The sequence below is a fragment of the Microcebus murinus genome, chromosome 3 (assembly GCF_040939455.1).
Source record: "Microcebus murinus isolate Inina chromosome 3, M.murinus_Inina_mat1.0, whole genome shotgun sequence".
Taxonomy (NCBI): domain Eukaryota; kingdom Metazoa; phylum Chordata; class Mammalia; order Primates; family Cheirogaleidae; genus Microcebus; species Microcebus murinus.
Window position 1 is genome coordinate 111,901,162 of NC_134106.1, and position 15,410 is coordinate 111,916,571.

At 45.1% G+C, this 15,410-nt stretch overlaps 1 protein-coding gene across 11 annotated transcripts in view; it reads left to right on the forward strand.

Annotated features, from left to right (window-relative positions):
• TBC1D1 (TBC1 domain family member 1) overlaps window positions 1-15,410 on the forward strand; it is a 204,533-nt gene that overhangs the window by 149,142 nt on the left and 39,981 nt on the right. The window contains exon 1 of one of the 11 annotated variants that reach the window (XM_076001167.1): window positions 222-320. The exons of the other annotated variants lie outside the window; for them this stretch is intronic. The gene's annotated coding sequence lies outside the window, so the exon portion shown is untranslated. Of the gene's footprint in view, window positions 1-221; window positions 321-15,410 lie in introns of those variants that run through there. 11 annotated transcript variants of the gene reach the window in all.

Here is a 15,410-nt window from a genome sequence, read left to right on the forward strand (position 1 = left end):
TCATGTATAATTTCAGAAAGGCCCGATTGGAGAGTCATTGTAGTGTCCTGGTTAAGAGTATAGATTTTAAAAGTTCTTTTAATTATTTTTAATTGTGGTAAAAACATATAGTATTACCATCTTAGCCATTTTTAAGTGCACAGTTCAGCAGTGCCTTGCATCACACTGTGTGAAGTGGGATCTGCAGGACTTGTTCACCTTGTGAAACTGAAACTGTATACACCCAGTAAACAGCCGCCAGGCCCCTCCCTGTTCCCCCAGCCCTGCAGTCGCCGTTCTGCTGTCTGTTTCTGTGAGTCTGGCTGCCTTAGATAGCTCCTGTAAGTGCACGCATACAGTGTTTGTCTTCTGTTTCTGGTTTATTTCACTTAACATAATGTCTTCAAAGTTCATCCATGTTGTAGTATATGACAGGATTTCCTTCTTTTATTTTAAGGCTGAATTATATTTTATGTATGCACCACATTTTGTCTATCCATCCGTTGATGGACCTTTGGGTTGCTTCCACCTTTTGGCTTTTGCGAATAATGCTGCTATGAACATGGGTGCAAATGTCTCTTTGAGATCCTGCTTTTAGTTCTTTTTAATTTTTTGAGGAAGCTCCATACTGTTTTCCATAGCTGCTGCACAATTTTACATCCCCATCAGTCATGCCCAAGAGTGCAGTTCTTCCACATCTTCACCCAAACTTGTTACTTTCTTTCTTTTTTTTGACAATGGCCATCTTAATTAGTGAGAACTGACATCTCATTGCGGTTTTAATTTCCCCGATGATTAGTGATGTTGAACATCTTTTCATATCCTGCTTGGCTATTTGGCTATTGGTGTATCTTCTTTGAAGAAATGTCTACTTAAGTCCTTTGCCCATTTTTTAATAGGGTTATTTGGTGTTCTGTTGTTGAATGTGGAGTTTTGCATCAGACTGGCCTGAACTTACATCCTGGCTCCTCCATTTTGAGCTGTTTGACCGAGAACAGTTGCTTACCCATATGTGCCGTGGTGTCTTCAGCCTTAACACCGGTGTGATAATGGCATCCACCTCATCGTTAGGCGTGTTGGGGCATTCGTGAGGCAGCACTCAAAAGAGGAGCTACTGTTACATATAAAGAGTGCAGGCAGCCTGTTCCTGCCAGGGATGTGTAGGGAGTGCACGAGCTGCCTTCCCAGCCCCTCCACAGATGGCAGCCATTCTTTAAGCCCGCCCTCAACACCTGCACTTTACACATCACCAGACTTTTAGGACAATCAGAAGGATGTTCTTGGATAACCAGAGACTGGCATAGGGAGACAGTCATGTTGCCAAGAAGAGCCTCTCTGGGCCTCCTGGGCAGGGTGCTGGTAGCTTGCATAGTCGCTTCAGCTTTGTGGCGCAGTGTGAGTGATGGCCTCAAGTCATAGCCGCAGGAAACCAGTTGCTTAGGCCGCAGCCGAATGCTCCCACACGCCCCAGGTGCTCCCCTCACTGTGCAGCTCTGGCTCTGAATTCAGGGGCGGCAAAAACCTCCAGCCAGCCATGCTGAAAGACATAGGCAACAGGGGGTTCTTTCAGAACTCTCTTGATCGGGAAGACAGAAAGACTGGGGATCATTGTAAAGAAATTAGTCATAGATGTTTCACTCTTTAAAATCATCCCAGCAAAAGATCAAACAATGTGCAGCTTTCAAGATGTCCCATAAGCTGATGTGTGCAACGAGGTGAAACCTGGCTGTCTAAGCACACAGTGACCAGGCTTAGAAGGTTGATTTTTCTATTGTGCTGTTCTTCTTTGGAGTTTAAGGTGCAACTTTTAAGCTGAGTGTGCAGCACTTGATTATCTGTGCTGGGCTAGGATGTTTAGAAAAGAATTCCTCCTTTGGAGTGGTAAATATGAAAGTTTTTACTGAACGACTTTATTTAATCAAAGCAGCCAATTTCTGCTACCTCCCTTTTTTGTTTTGTCCTGTGCTTGAATATTTGGTCACAAGTAACAACCCTCAAGTGTTAATGCCAAGTGGAAGCTTAGTGTGCAGAGATTTGCCATATTCAGTTATGGTCAGTAGAGATTTTCTAAAGGAAATGATACCTTTTTTTTTTTTTTTTTTTTTTTTTTTGAGACAGAGTCTCGCTTTGTTGCCTAGGCTAGAGTGAGTGCCGTGGCGTTAGCCTAGCTCACAGCAACCTCAAACTCCTGGGCTCAAGCAATCCTTCTGCCTCAGCCTCCCAAGTAGCTGGGACTACAGGCATGCGCCACCATGCCTGGCTCATTTTCCTATATATATTAGTTGGCCAATTAATTTCTTTCTATTTACAGTAGAGACGGGGTCTGGCTCTTGCTCAGGCTGGTTTCGAACTCCTGACCTCGAGCAATCCGCCCGCCTCAGCCTCCCAGAGAGCTAGGATTACAGGCTTGAGCCACCGCGCCCGGCGAAATGATACCTTTTTAATGAGATTTTTGGGCCAACTAAACTGTAGTAAGGTTTATGAAATTTACTTACCACAAAATAACTTGCAAAGAACATTTGAACTTGTCCACTTTAACTCACAGAACAGATTAAGTTTGAGCATTTGAAATCTATTGGGATTTTAAATTTCTATCAGTGTCCTGATTTTTAAGGGAAGGAAGCCATCTCAGTGGTCATACAGTCTGTTTCTGTTTTTTTTGATGAGAACATCGAAGCTTGAAATTAAACACAGCTAAAACCGAGTTTGCCAAATGCCTAACAGTCATGGGTACCCAAAAAGAATGCTCCTTCCCAAGGTGATTTTTTTCAGGATGTGGGCCTTATCAATGAGAGCAGTGAGGTTGGGGTTTTCCAGGTGGAAAGGTCTTAACTCAGTGAACACTTTAGTGAGTTGGGGAAAGAATTGGATTCACTATTTTAAACTTCTTGTTTCATCATGTGGACTTCCCCATCCCCTCACCCCAGCAAAGTGCAAAAGTATTTCCTGACTTTTAAGTCACGGGGCTTCCTTTCATGGATTTCAGCCGTAGATCACATCCAGATAAGCATTGTGTAATGGGGGACGGGTGGGGTCCCAGATGCCTGAGAGGAGGGAGAGTGGAGGGCAGTGCAGTTCATCACTGGAACTTGTAGCAGTTAACCCCTCGTCATCGGAATTGACCCCAAGTCACGGAGTTCTCCTTTCGGGCTGTTATGCAAGCAAAACCCCCGCCAGGGTTTCCTTGCTGCTGTTGCTGACTGCCTGTATGTGCTCCTGGCACTTCCCCTCTTCCCTCCCCCCAGTTTTTCCTTTGGCCACACATTTCTCTCTTGCAGTCCCCACATCGCCTTCTCCTAGAAACCCTTCGGCGAGCTCTGCTTCCTGTTCCTGCTTTCCTCCCCTTCCCTGGCGATTCCTGCTGAACGTCTCACCAGCTCTTCTGAGGGCATGTGTGACTTTGCTCATTTTTTATTTCTAGTTGAACAGATTCCAGTGCCACCTCTCTGGAGATGAGTCCTTAGCGTGCCTGTCCTTCCCTGGCCCAGTAATGTGAGGCTGGGGTCACGGTCCCCCGCCTTACGAGCCTTGTTCCTTTGTCGAGCTCTGCACCCCATTATGCTGTTATCAGGGTGATTCTGGACCTTCAAGATGCACACAGTGCAATGCTAACATAAACCCCAGAATATAGAATGGGAGTTACGTTTACTCATAGAGTGAAAATTTTAAGAAAAATACAAGAAGGAAAATCTATGAAAATATGAAAAGTGCTTATTTTTGGGAGGTAGGAATATATGTAATTTCTTTTTTAAAAAATAATTATATTAGAGTTTATAGTTTCTCTGTGATCAATTAAAATATTACTTTTTTCAGAGGGAAAAAAAGCTAATCAGCATACCTAAAAACCCTCTTGTGGGCCAGAGAGGGAAAAATTGGGCTCCTTTTTTGGAAATTGCCATTTGTGCCAGTGTTGTATTACTTCACAAGGCACTGCGTTCCCTCTCCTTCCACAGGGTGCCTCTTACCTGCCCCTTCTTCCTGTTTCCTGGCTACCACTCAGGTTCCAGTTCCACCTGTCAGACCTAGTGAGCTGTCCCTTCTGCCTCTCACGGTGGCTGTTTCTGTGACCGTGGCTTTGCTCTCACATCATCGGGGTGCACTAACAGAGCTTCTCACGTTAGTCCAAAATTTGCATTAAGCTATCCCTGCCCTTGACATGATGAGGTAGATTTTTTGTGTGCTGTTAAAATGCACACATGCCAAGTGCACAGTTGTACATACAGCACGGTACTGGGTGCTGGGTTGAAAGTGGGCCTGTGCTAGATTAAAGGCGTGTGCACATGTCGTGAGGGGGACAAATGAACACCAAGGGAGAAAAGAGGATGAGGATCATTGGGTGTGTGGGTAGAGCTAAGTTCAGTGTTCTGAATTGGAAAGCTACAGCTATCAAGAAGTCTTTTAAAATTCCTGGAGGATTTTTGTTGTGTTTCATTGCTACAGTGATATTTTGTAGCATAAACTTTAAAAATTGGGAGTTTGCAACTTTATCAGGATAAAATGATCCTTTCTACCCCCCAAGTTTAATAAATACTAGTTAAGTGCAAATTAAATACACTAAATCTACCACTCTGTATCATAAATGACGTGTGGTAGAAGCTATATCTTGACTCTTGGTTCTTTCATAAACCTTAATGCTTTGAATGCATTTTGTCTGGTTTGATATTGAAAGCCTGTGATGGTCTCATGCCTTTTGTCTGCGTAGTCATCCTTTTTTCTCCATCATCAAGCAATTGTAATTGGATGTTGGGCTTATAAATCAGCACTGGCATTTCACCCCATGATACTCCGGGGACTTGAAGCATGTGTTAGTTAAGTGCCTGCCTGGGTCGGCGTGTGGCACTGGTGGGGCTGGATGCACTGGTCTAAATCTGCCTCTTGCAGTGGGGTGGGTCAGGCCGTCCTGAGTCGAGAAGGAAGCAGGATAAAAGACAGACTAGATGGCAGAGTGCACTTTGGAGTCCTGTCCCAGGACCTGGCCTAAAGTTAAAGAACAACGGAGATGAAAAGGACCGCACAGCCGCGCAGGTCAGGTGCCCGGTGGTGGCACAGATAGCAGGTGCTGTGAATTCAAAAGAAAGGGCGGCCCTGAGTTGGAGCACTTGCTGTCTCTGCTCAAGCAGATCTCTCTTTCTGCCCCTCCTCCCCCAACCATCAGGCCTCCCCTCTCCCTGCAAAACAAATTCTGAATTTTGCCAATCCATCAACATTCAACTCAAGGCCACCCCATTATTTTTGGTCATAATAAAGCCTTGTTACCTGTGCTTTCATAATACTCCTTTTTTCTTAGCCACAGACTGAACTCTTTTTACAGAAAAGTTGACAGAGGCCCTGTAAAACATTAAGAACTGCTATGCTGATATGGGTTGGAAGGTACTTTAGAACCAGATTTGCTCCTGCTTGGATTACATCTTTGTGGGGCCCCCATTCACATGTTGGAGCCCTAACCCCCAAGATGAGGATATTTGGAGGTGAGGCCTTTGGAAGGTGATTAGGTTTAGGGGAGGTCATGTGAGTAGAGCCCTCATGATTGGGATTAGTACCAGTCTAAGAAGAGACCCCAGCGCGTCCTCTCTTGCCCTGTGAGGATGCAGCAAGGAGGAAGCCATCTGCAAGTCAGGAAGAAAGAGAATTCTCACCAGAACCCTGCCGTGCTGGCTCCCTGCTCTCAGACTTCCCCTCCAGAACGGTGAGAAATGAGTGCCTGTTGTTTAAGCCTGCCTGCCCATACTGTCATGTTATAGCAGCCCACGCTCCATTCTCCACCACTTCCCGGGCCCGGCACAGACAGACTTGCAGGCAGAGCTTCATGGGGAATAGTTGGAAAGCCGTCTCTCCATAATGCAGCCACTTCACTCTTTCCAGGTCTAGTTTGGACCCTCCTAGCATCTCATGCTATGGGCAGGGGAGATTTGAGGGTGAGGAAGTTGGTTTGTTCACCATCATTATTTTCACCGTGACTCAGTAGAAACTGAGAAGCAGACAGGCCCCAAGATATTGCCATACCTTTGTCGGCAGGCCAGTGGCAGCAGGAACAGCCTGGTTAGCTGTGGCCCCGGGCTGGACAGGAGGCTCATGTTGGAGGGGCTGGAAGCTGAGCTGTAAGAGCTGCCTTTCTGCCGATGGGAAAACAGCATGGGTTGAGAAATTGTGATCTTAGCTTTTAGTAGTATATTTTTCTGTTTGTGTTAGGTGACTCATCAGTCTGTGTATCTGACTGTGTTCAGATATGGAAGTTTTCTGGAAGGAAATTTGCTGTAATAGTGTGGATAGTTGATCTGGGTCAGCTATTTTCTGAATGCATTTCTTAAGAAAATGGTATTAATTTTAGTTCAAACTGTTGCGCAGTTAGGCTGGTGTTTGAAAAACAAGTAATGTTGCACTTTTAAACTTTGTTTAATGGCCAGGTCATCCATAATGGATGGAGTCATTGTTTAATTGATTTCAATGATTTGTTTAAAAGGTACCCCTGTTCCTCATGTCACATACGTGAAGCCACTAATTAAGCTAAACCTGTAACCCAAAATCAGTGCTGAAAATGTGCTGAATGCCAAAGTTCTCAAACTTTAGTGTGCATTAGAATTCCGAATTGTACACACCCAGGTTACTGGATCCACCCTAGAGTTTGTGATCAAGTTGGTCTGGGGTGGGACCAAGACTTTGCATTTCTAACACACTCCAGGTGATAGTGGCAGTGTGGGGAACACGTTTTGAGATCTGCTCCCATAGACTGAACTCACAGTCAAGGTTCTGTGGACTGTGCCCCAGGTGCTGTGGGGGAGTCAGGCGGCTGTCTGGACAGCTCTACGCCCACAGGGAGGGCCAAGCAGAGCAGGTGTGAGCAGCAGCTGCAGTCACAGCGAGTCGACAGTGCAAATGATACGTGTTGGACAGTCTGACACCTTCTGAAAAGCCCATGTGGATGAGATCAGAGGGCTGAGTGTGAGAGACAGTCAGGGCAAAGCCTTGTGTGCTCACGGCTCTCTGTTGTTTCCATCTCTTCTCCAGAGCTTGTGTCAGGATGGTGGGCTCGCTCAGCGTGGGCGGTCCTCGCCCTCTCCATCTGACTCATCGCTGGCCCTCTGCGTGCACTCCTGCCCCTACCCTGGGCCGTGTGGAACTACTTACAATCCCTGAGTTCATCGTGTTGCCTTGTTTTAATTCCTGCACTTTCCAAGGAAGTAACCAACCTTCCCTCTCCGTTTGGCAGTCAGGACTCGGCGCTTGTCCCCTACCCCTGAGAAACGCTCAGTCAGGATCATTTTTTCTGGGGGTAGGGCATCCATGATGGACCCCTGCACTCTTGGCACCCCATGGGCTGCTCTGCTCTTGGCCACATGTAACGCTGACCTGCAGTGGCAGCTTGCTCAGTGGCTCTTTGGGGATAAGCTTGGTTTCATTTCTTCATTGTTCTGGAATGGCTCGAATGAGTGATTTGTCACAGGAGGGTTTTAACACCTTATTTGTAGTATGTTTCTTAAAAGGTTTTACATATATAAGGTTTTATATATATATAAAGTTATATATGTCAGATACCCCTGCATCCCTATGTAGATATATATGAAGTTTATATATGTAAAGTTTTATAATAGTTTTGCATAATTTAAGAATAAAACTGGGCCCCTCTGACTTCTCTCCCTTCTTCTTGGTCTTTCCCTAGAGGCTGCAGGCTGCCCCAGTCTCTTGCTTCTCAGAGCTACTGTTGTGTTACTTTCTGTGCTAGGGCAGGGATGCGGGTCTCAGAATGGCTGAAAGGCCTGGCTGAGGTTTGCCTGGATGCTCCAGGCGCACAGAGGAGGTGCCTGGGGTCTCCCGGGGCAGCGCAGCGAGAGGAGCTGTCTCCAAGGGCATGACCTGGGAGCTGGGCTTTGTGGGGAGCAGGGTCAGCCAGACAAAGGAGGGCCAAAGGGCATCCCAGCCATTGTGGAGCGGCTGCCCTGCCCCCATGGCTCTTGTGGCCATGGGCCCTGGGTGCCCCACAGCAGTGGCCAGGAGCCTCCTGTCGGGGAGCCCCGGGACAGCGCTGTGACGTCCCTCATAGGACATGTGTTCTCTTCCCCGGTATTCTTCAGTAAACCAGTTTTCTTTTTATCCCCAACCCTAGTCTGATCGTGGAGAAGTCTCAGCAACAGAAAATTTTGTGAATAGATAGTCTATTTTCAGAACAAAATAGTTAATGATGCATATAGGAAGTCAGCACTTACTCCTGGCCAAGTACTGTTCTAAGTGCTCTCAAGGATTTTTCATTCAATCCCTGCGACAAAGCTGTGGGAAGTGGGTGCTGTATAGGCAAGAAATGGTCAAGGAGCCTGCGTGTTCTGTGGCAGCAAGTAGTGGCCCTGGGATGACGGAACAGTCCTGGCATGTCTAGTTGTGAGGATGACATCAGTGCATACGTGGAGCACACTGCCTGGCATATAGTAAACACTCAAAAAATGTGACTTAACACCTCTTTGAGCCTCAGTTTCCATATCTGGGAAGAGAGCGGGGTTGAGCTAAGTCATCTTCTGGTGTCCCTTTCAGCTATAAGTTTCTGTTCCTGTGAGTGCTGGTGGTGTCCTCCACAGTCCTGAAGATGGACGGAAAGTAGGGGGCAGCCAAGGCAGCTGCTGTGCGGTGGCTGCTGAGGGCAGTCCTCCGGGGTGCCAGGGCCGGCTCCCTGGCCACGGCCTCGGGCACATGTCCTAGTGGCACTGCCCAAGGGCCTTGGTGGGCTTTTCCATCCCAGCCTGTCTCATAAGATTGTAACGGTCACAATCTGAAATCAGTGTTACAGAAATGGTAATGGGAGAGGGCAAATTCTTACAAAGATCAGCATTTTATATTCCAGCTGAGGCTTAATATTTGTTTCTCTTTAGTTTTATTATCTATAATCAAGTAATGAGAGCCCTGACTTTTTGCCTCCTCAGAAGTACAATATCATTCCCCTGGCAGATGCAAAAACAAATACTATTTATTTGGAAGGATAATTTTATCCCATGCATCAGATCTTGCCTAGCTTTTTCTTGGTTCTTCTCAAGCTCCCATAAATCTCAGCTTTTACAGCCAGCACGTCCAGGCACTGGAGAAGAGCAGAGCTCTTGGTGCGTTGCTCCTGAGCGCTGGCAGCCGAGGCATTGTTGGCCGGACGACCAGAGCCTGTGCGGGCCCTGCTGTCCTCTGCCTTCATCCTCTTCCTGTGTGCTTCCTCCCACTCCACGCAGTCCTCCCTGCTTCTCCTTTGAGCTGTCATCACGACCCTTAGCCAGACTGAGTCGGGACTTGGGGTCTCTCATCTCCAGGTGGTCTCCACACAGCCTTGGAGACTGTGTAAGAGTGTGAGGACAGAGGTGTGCAGGGCCCGTGCTGTGCTCCTTGCTTCTGCATATCTTGGCTTCTTTCTTTAAGTGAGTGTGCCTGCCTCCCCGTAACACCCTCACCTCCCGTTGACCCGCGCGGGCAGTCAGGCGCTCTGTCCTGTGTTGGCAGGTTTCCAGGCATTGTTCACACTGTGGTGCTGGCCCTGTGTGTTGAGCCACTGGGCTGTGTGCTCCCTGATGGCCAGGACCTCTTTCCAGCACCAAAGAATGTTTAGATGATATCAAGTTTTTTAAAAACATAAATCCTAATTTTCTGAGATTTCCAATTTTTTACAAATTAATACATGGATGGCCCTGGTGTTCTAAGTAATCTAGAATTAGCCATCCTTGTCTTCTGTTTTCACATGCATACCATCTAGTCATTAGCCAAAATGGGTGATTTTCAGTGACTGATTGATAGTTACCTAGACATCTTGTCTGTGCTGGTCCATTTACCAAAAGTGGCTCCCATCATTACCACCTGTCTAAATTTTACCTGTCCTTCAAGAATGACATGCCCTTCTTCCCCTTCCCCCAAAATCAAATATAATGGTGATAAGAAGAATGGTGGCTGACATTTTATTGAATGTTTACTATGTACAGGCTTGGAGTCACGCGCGCCCCCCCCCCACTTTTACCTATTTAATGCTCACAGTAATCATGTGAGCTAGGCAATATTATGCAGATTTTTTGGAGGAGGAAACTGAGGTGTCATGAGATCAGGTAATCTGTTTGAGGTTGAGTAGCTGCTAGATTCATCATGGTGGAGCCTGAGTTTGACCCCAGATATCTGGTTCTAGGGCCTAGGCTCTTGACCTGATAAACAGCAGAAATTCATCTTTCTTTCTTTGTTGAACTTCTAGAACACTTTCTCTGCATTCCCTTCATTCTAGTAGTCCTGTACCTCTCTCAGTCACCCTGTTAAAATGTGAGGGACTGTGTCTTTTTCATACTTGGATTTTTAGCAGCATGCCTTGCATGTAGCAAGAACTTAAAAGTATATCTTTTAATCAGATGAATGTTTTCTTTTAAAAATTCTGTTTTCCTATAGTTGGACTATCATCATATAATGCAACTGTAGAAGATAATGAGGTTCTTTGGATTATTTTCCCTAAAAACATCGAAAGAAGTCGAGGTAGAATTGAGAGCAGTCTCGGGTAAATGCATCCATTCTTTGAGTGAATGTTCCTTGTGCACCTGCTGTTTTCCAGGCGTGGGATATGGCAGGGGCACAGAAATCTGCTCTCCTGGTCTCTGCCTTCTACTGTAGTGGCAGTAAAGCTGTTCATACTTTGTAAACAGCTGGACAGCATTAAATCTACATGGTCATTCTACTTTTCTTTTAAGAAATTTTTTTCAGCTCTTGGTAACAGGTGCTGCAGACGTTAATCCCTATTGGTGTGTTAGCTCTTTTCCAGAGATTGAACGTTCAGTTTCAATTTCAGTTTCCAAGATCTATTCATGTTGTTAAAATGGAGGTTTCAGAATAACTGGAATTTTAAGAATTTATTTTTTTTTTCTTTTTGGCATGGAAATTCAGAGTTATAAAATGTTCTTTTGTGGGGTAATGTACAGAAAAGGCCAGAAAATTGGAGAGTAAGTATCTATTTCTTCGTTGTCTTCCTGGAGCTCCTTTTTCTTATAGGGCACTTAATATGGGATTAATATCGTGTCTTTAAAAGGAGGAGAACTGCAGTTCAGAACTTAATGTCAGTGTTTTGTGAAAATACAAGAAAGGAACCCTGTATGCGACAATTGGAGAGCCAGATACTGGACAAGTAGGAGGTCCTTCTCTGTCACAGCATTGATCCTGTTCATACAATGCAGTGTCATACTCTGCCCCACACCTTTGTGTGCAGATAGAACCATGCAGCAGCACAGAGTTGTTGGAAAATAATCTGGCATCTCAAATATTGACACACCAGCAAGATCATATATATGACTCTACTGGAATGTCACAGCAGTGATTTAAGTGGAGGCAGTTGTCTCTTAGGGCACCTGAATTGTGACTAGCTTCAAAATTCTTAGAACCCATTGGAGGCTGTTGTTTCCAAAAGTCTACATAATTTAAGCATTCTATACCATGTCATTATAGGGGATGTCAGAATAATAAAATCTAATCCTAGACTAATGCGTTATTGTAGCCCTTTGGTTTTGCAGCTTTGCAGACTTTATAAATATGTCAGTGCCTGTGGTCTCCACAGTTGGGCAGTTGGAGGTGAATATCGTTTCTCACATTTTGCACTGAGGAATTGGAACTCAAAAGGTGTTTGCAGTCACAAGGAGGTACCGACAGAGCTGGCCCTCAGGTAGAGCAGCCCCCACCACAGTTCAGCCTCGGTTGTACTGGGCTGGACTCCTCACACTGGCCTCTGGGCAGTGGTCTCTCAGCAAGGATGCAGGTCAGGGAAAGAAGCTGGATCCCTGGGACTGTTGTAGAGAATATTGGGAACATGCTAGTGCTCCTAGACCATCTGGCACATCACATCGCTGTGAGCACGTAAGGGACTCGGTAAACACTGGTGCAGTTGGCTTAGGAATTATGCCCACGTTTATCATTAGAGCAAGGTTCTCAGCTGACAGTTGCCCAACATTTTCCTTTTGTTTGCCCTGTCCTGCCACCCCACTTGAGTCCCTGTGTAGGGAGCCCATGTCTCTCAAGACTGCACCCTGCACACGCACAGAAGACGTCTGATTGTGCAACTATGGCCTTGTCCCCGGGCTGGATCTTGTTGCATTGATAAGAAAACAGCTTACTTGAACTGTTTCAGCCAGGCCAAATTTAGAATAAACAAACATTTTTAACTATCCTTTTTTGTAAGTTACTAAACTACTTTGTAATTAGGTTACCCTTAATATGAGCAAAAAAATAATATTCAAAGGATTGTTAATTGTGAACTATAAAATCGGTAATTGTTACCATGCAAAAAAATTTGGGTGAAGGGGATACATTTTTACCCCTTCCCAGGGTTTAGGAGAGAGAAAGTAATGAGTGTTTTACTTTGAATCAGGGTCTCATGGGGGTGATTTTGTTCTTCCTTCCCACCAGGGGACATTTAGCAATGTCTGGAGGCATTTTTTGTTGTCATTACTGGGGTGGGCAGATGCTACTGTCGTCATGTGGGTGGTGCCCAGGGAGGCACCACCCACCACCCCCTGAGTATTCTGCAGTGCACAAAACAGCTCCCTATGGCAAAGAGCTACCCAGCCCCGCATGTGCTGAGCTTGAGAAACCCTGCTATAAACTGTTTGCTTTATTTGCTGACCTTTACAGTGGATCAGGTTTTATTTAGTTCATTCAGAGGTGAAATTAATGCAGTATTCACAGTTCTTCTTTGTGTTCTGGACTTGGCCTTGGTACCCTGTGTTTGGGATGAGCTCTCTCTGTGTGTTGAAGGCCCAGATTCAGGCAGCTACCAGCAACAGCACTTGCACTGCATCCTCAGTGGCAGCCTAAGGAAAGAGGAGCCGACATGGTAGTAAGTGCCCTGGACTGAATGCTTGAGGGAAGAAAGAGTAAAGATGTAGCTTGGAGGATGGGCCGTGGTGGCATCATTTGGGATCTTGCTGGAAATGCTAACTCCCAGGCTCCCCTCAGACTTGCCAAAACAAAACCTGCAGTTTAAGAAGATCCCCATGTGATGCATGTGGATGTGGAAGTTAGAGAAGCACAGGGTAAACATTTTTTACTCTCGAGGAAAATACACCTTGCTTCAGATCATTGTTCTGACTCTTACTAGCTGTGTGACCTTAGCCCAGTTATAAACCTTACTGCACTTTTATTTTGGCTATTAAATGGGGATAATAATATCACGTATTTCATGAGGTTGTTGTGAGAATCTGACAAGCTTATTTGTGTCAAGGGCTTGTTGTACAGTAAAAGCTCAACAAACTGTAGCTAATGGTTGATAAGAAAAAGAAGGTAAAAGTAGAGAATATTTGGGAGGCAATCTGTCTTTTTTTTTCCTTGAGACAGAGTCTCACTCTGTTGCCTGGGCTAGAGTGCCGTGATGTCAGCCTAGCTCACAGCAGCCTCAAACTCCTGGGCTCTGGCAATCCTCCTGCCTCAGCCTCCTGAGTGGCTGGGACTACAGGCATGCGCCACCATGCCCGGCTAATTTTTTCTATATATTTTTAGTTGGCCAATTAATTTCTGTCTATTTTTGGTAGAGACGGGGTCTCCCTCTTGCTCAGGCTGGTTTCGAACTCCTGACCTTGAGCGATCCGCCCACCTCGGCCTCCCAGAGTGCTAGGGTTACAGGCCTTTTCTATTTTTCCTTGGTGGAAGTGTGTCCACCTGCTGCTCTCGCGCTCCGCCTTTCACGTCAGCCAGAACATCTCACAAGAGCAAGTGTTTGGAAACGAGAATCTTTTGGAAACCAGTAGGAGTGTAAATGCTTCCAATATGAGATAAAGCAGAACTTTAGTCATAACTGCAGTATCCAGCAGAGCCAAGATGGTAAAAAAGGAAAGGGCTCAAATGGAATACTTCTAGCTGGGGAATAAGATTAAATAAGAATTCAGACTAAAATTCTTTTTAAATAAAAAAATTAAACTATTTCATATTCAGTAATGACTGATCCTGAGTATGCAAGTTTTTCAGGGGGAAAGGGCTGATTTTCCTGTGTTTTCCAGGAGAACATTTTTTTCATCGTTTATTTTAATCAGAATAGATTTGCATTATTTTTCTTTCATTTTTCTTTTAAAATGTTTATTGTCACAAATTTAGAAGATACAGGAAATAAATGAATAACAGCACATGTAAATCCAACACCGATTTATCTCTTCTTTTATTTGACAGTTATGAAGCACCTGCTTGGTACCAGCAGCTGTGCTTAGTGATGACCAAAGCCCTTGCTGACAAGGTCACAAGGTTCTGGCCTTGCTGGGGCTTACAGTTGAGTGGCTGAAACTATGATGTATTTCTTTCCAGTATTTTTTCTGTGCCCTTAATGAATATATGATAGCAAACAATAAGAGACGGGGTCTCGCTCTTGCTCAGGCAGGTTTCGAACTCCTGACCTCGAGTGATCCTCTCGCCTCGGTCTCCCAAATTGCTAGGATTACAGGCGTGAGCCACTGCGCGCAGCCAACTATTTTTAAATGTAGTAATTTTAAGTTACCAGAGTTAAGTTGTGCAAGTCACTTTAAGAAATGAAACAGTTTGCAGCCTGTGTTTGCTCTCATAGGTTTAATAGCAGGAAAACAAATCCAACTTTAGATGAAGATAGTAGTCAACACTGATGACTGTTCTGGAAATTGAGTGTTATGTGGAATTTGTGTTGATGCTATCAACTGGAAAAGATTGTATATTGTATTACAGGTGATTGTGGGGCTCAAGTTGCCTGTGAAGAGTTTTTCATGGCATGTGTTAAGAGCATGATTTTATTTACAAAGGTTCAGTTTAGATAGATGTTCCCAAGAGTATGTGACATCCCATGAGGTCCAGTTGTACAGGAACTTCTGCTGCTCTTCATAGCTAGTGTCACTGTGAGTGACTGGGATGTTCGCTGTACATGTCTGTAAGGTATTTGTGAGTTATGAAAACGTTGTACCAGCAACATAGTTTCTGCAGTTGGGAAAGGTACAGAGATTTAAACTAATAAACAGAAATTTAAAATTGATGACATAGGAAACATTTGAATTATAGTGAGATCTAGTGGGAGGCAAATGGGCTTCTGAGTTGGGCAGACACAGGTTGGAATTCCAGTGTCCCTACTTATTTACTGCATGACTTTGGGCAAGTGACTCAGCCTTTCTGAGCCTCAGTTTCCTTTTCAGGCTAATATCTGTCTTCTGGAGTTGTCATCAGGATTGAGTCTGTCTGTATAAAATGCCCAGCACTTGGTAGAGGATCTGTTAATGGTCACTGTTATTACTTACTGGTTATTAGAGATGTTTTAATCGTCTTTCAGAATACCTAGCCATATAATATAACCCAGTGGTTGAGAACGCATGTGAAAGCCACACTGCTTGAGTGCCAGTCCTGGCCCTTCTACTTCCCAGCTCTGTGACATTGGGCAAGTTACTTAAGCTTCCTGTGCCTCAGTTTGCTTTTCTGTAGAACTGAATGATCATAGTACCTGTGCCTTAGCA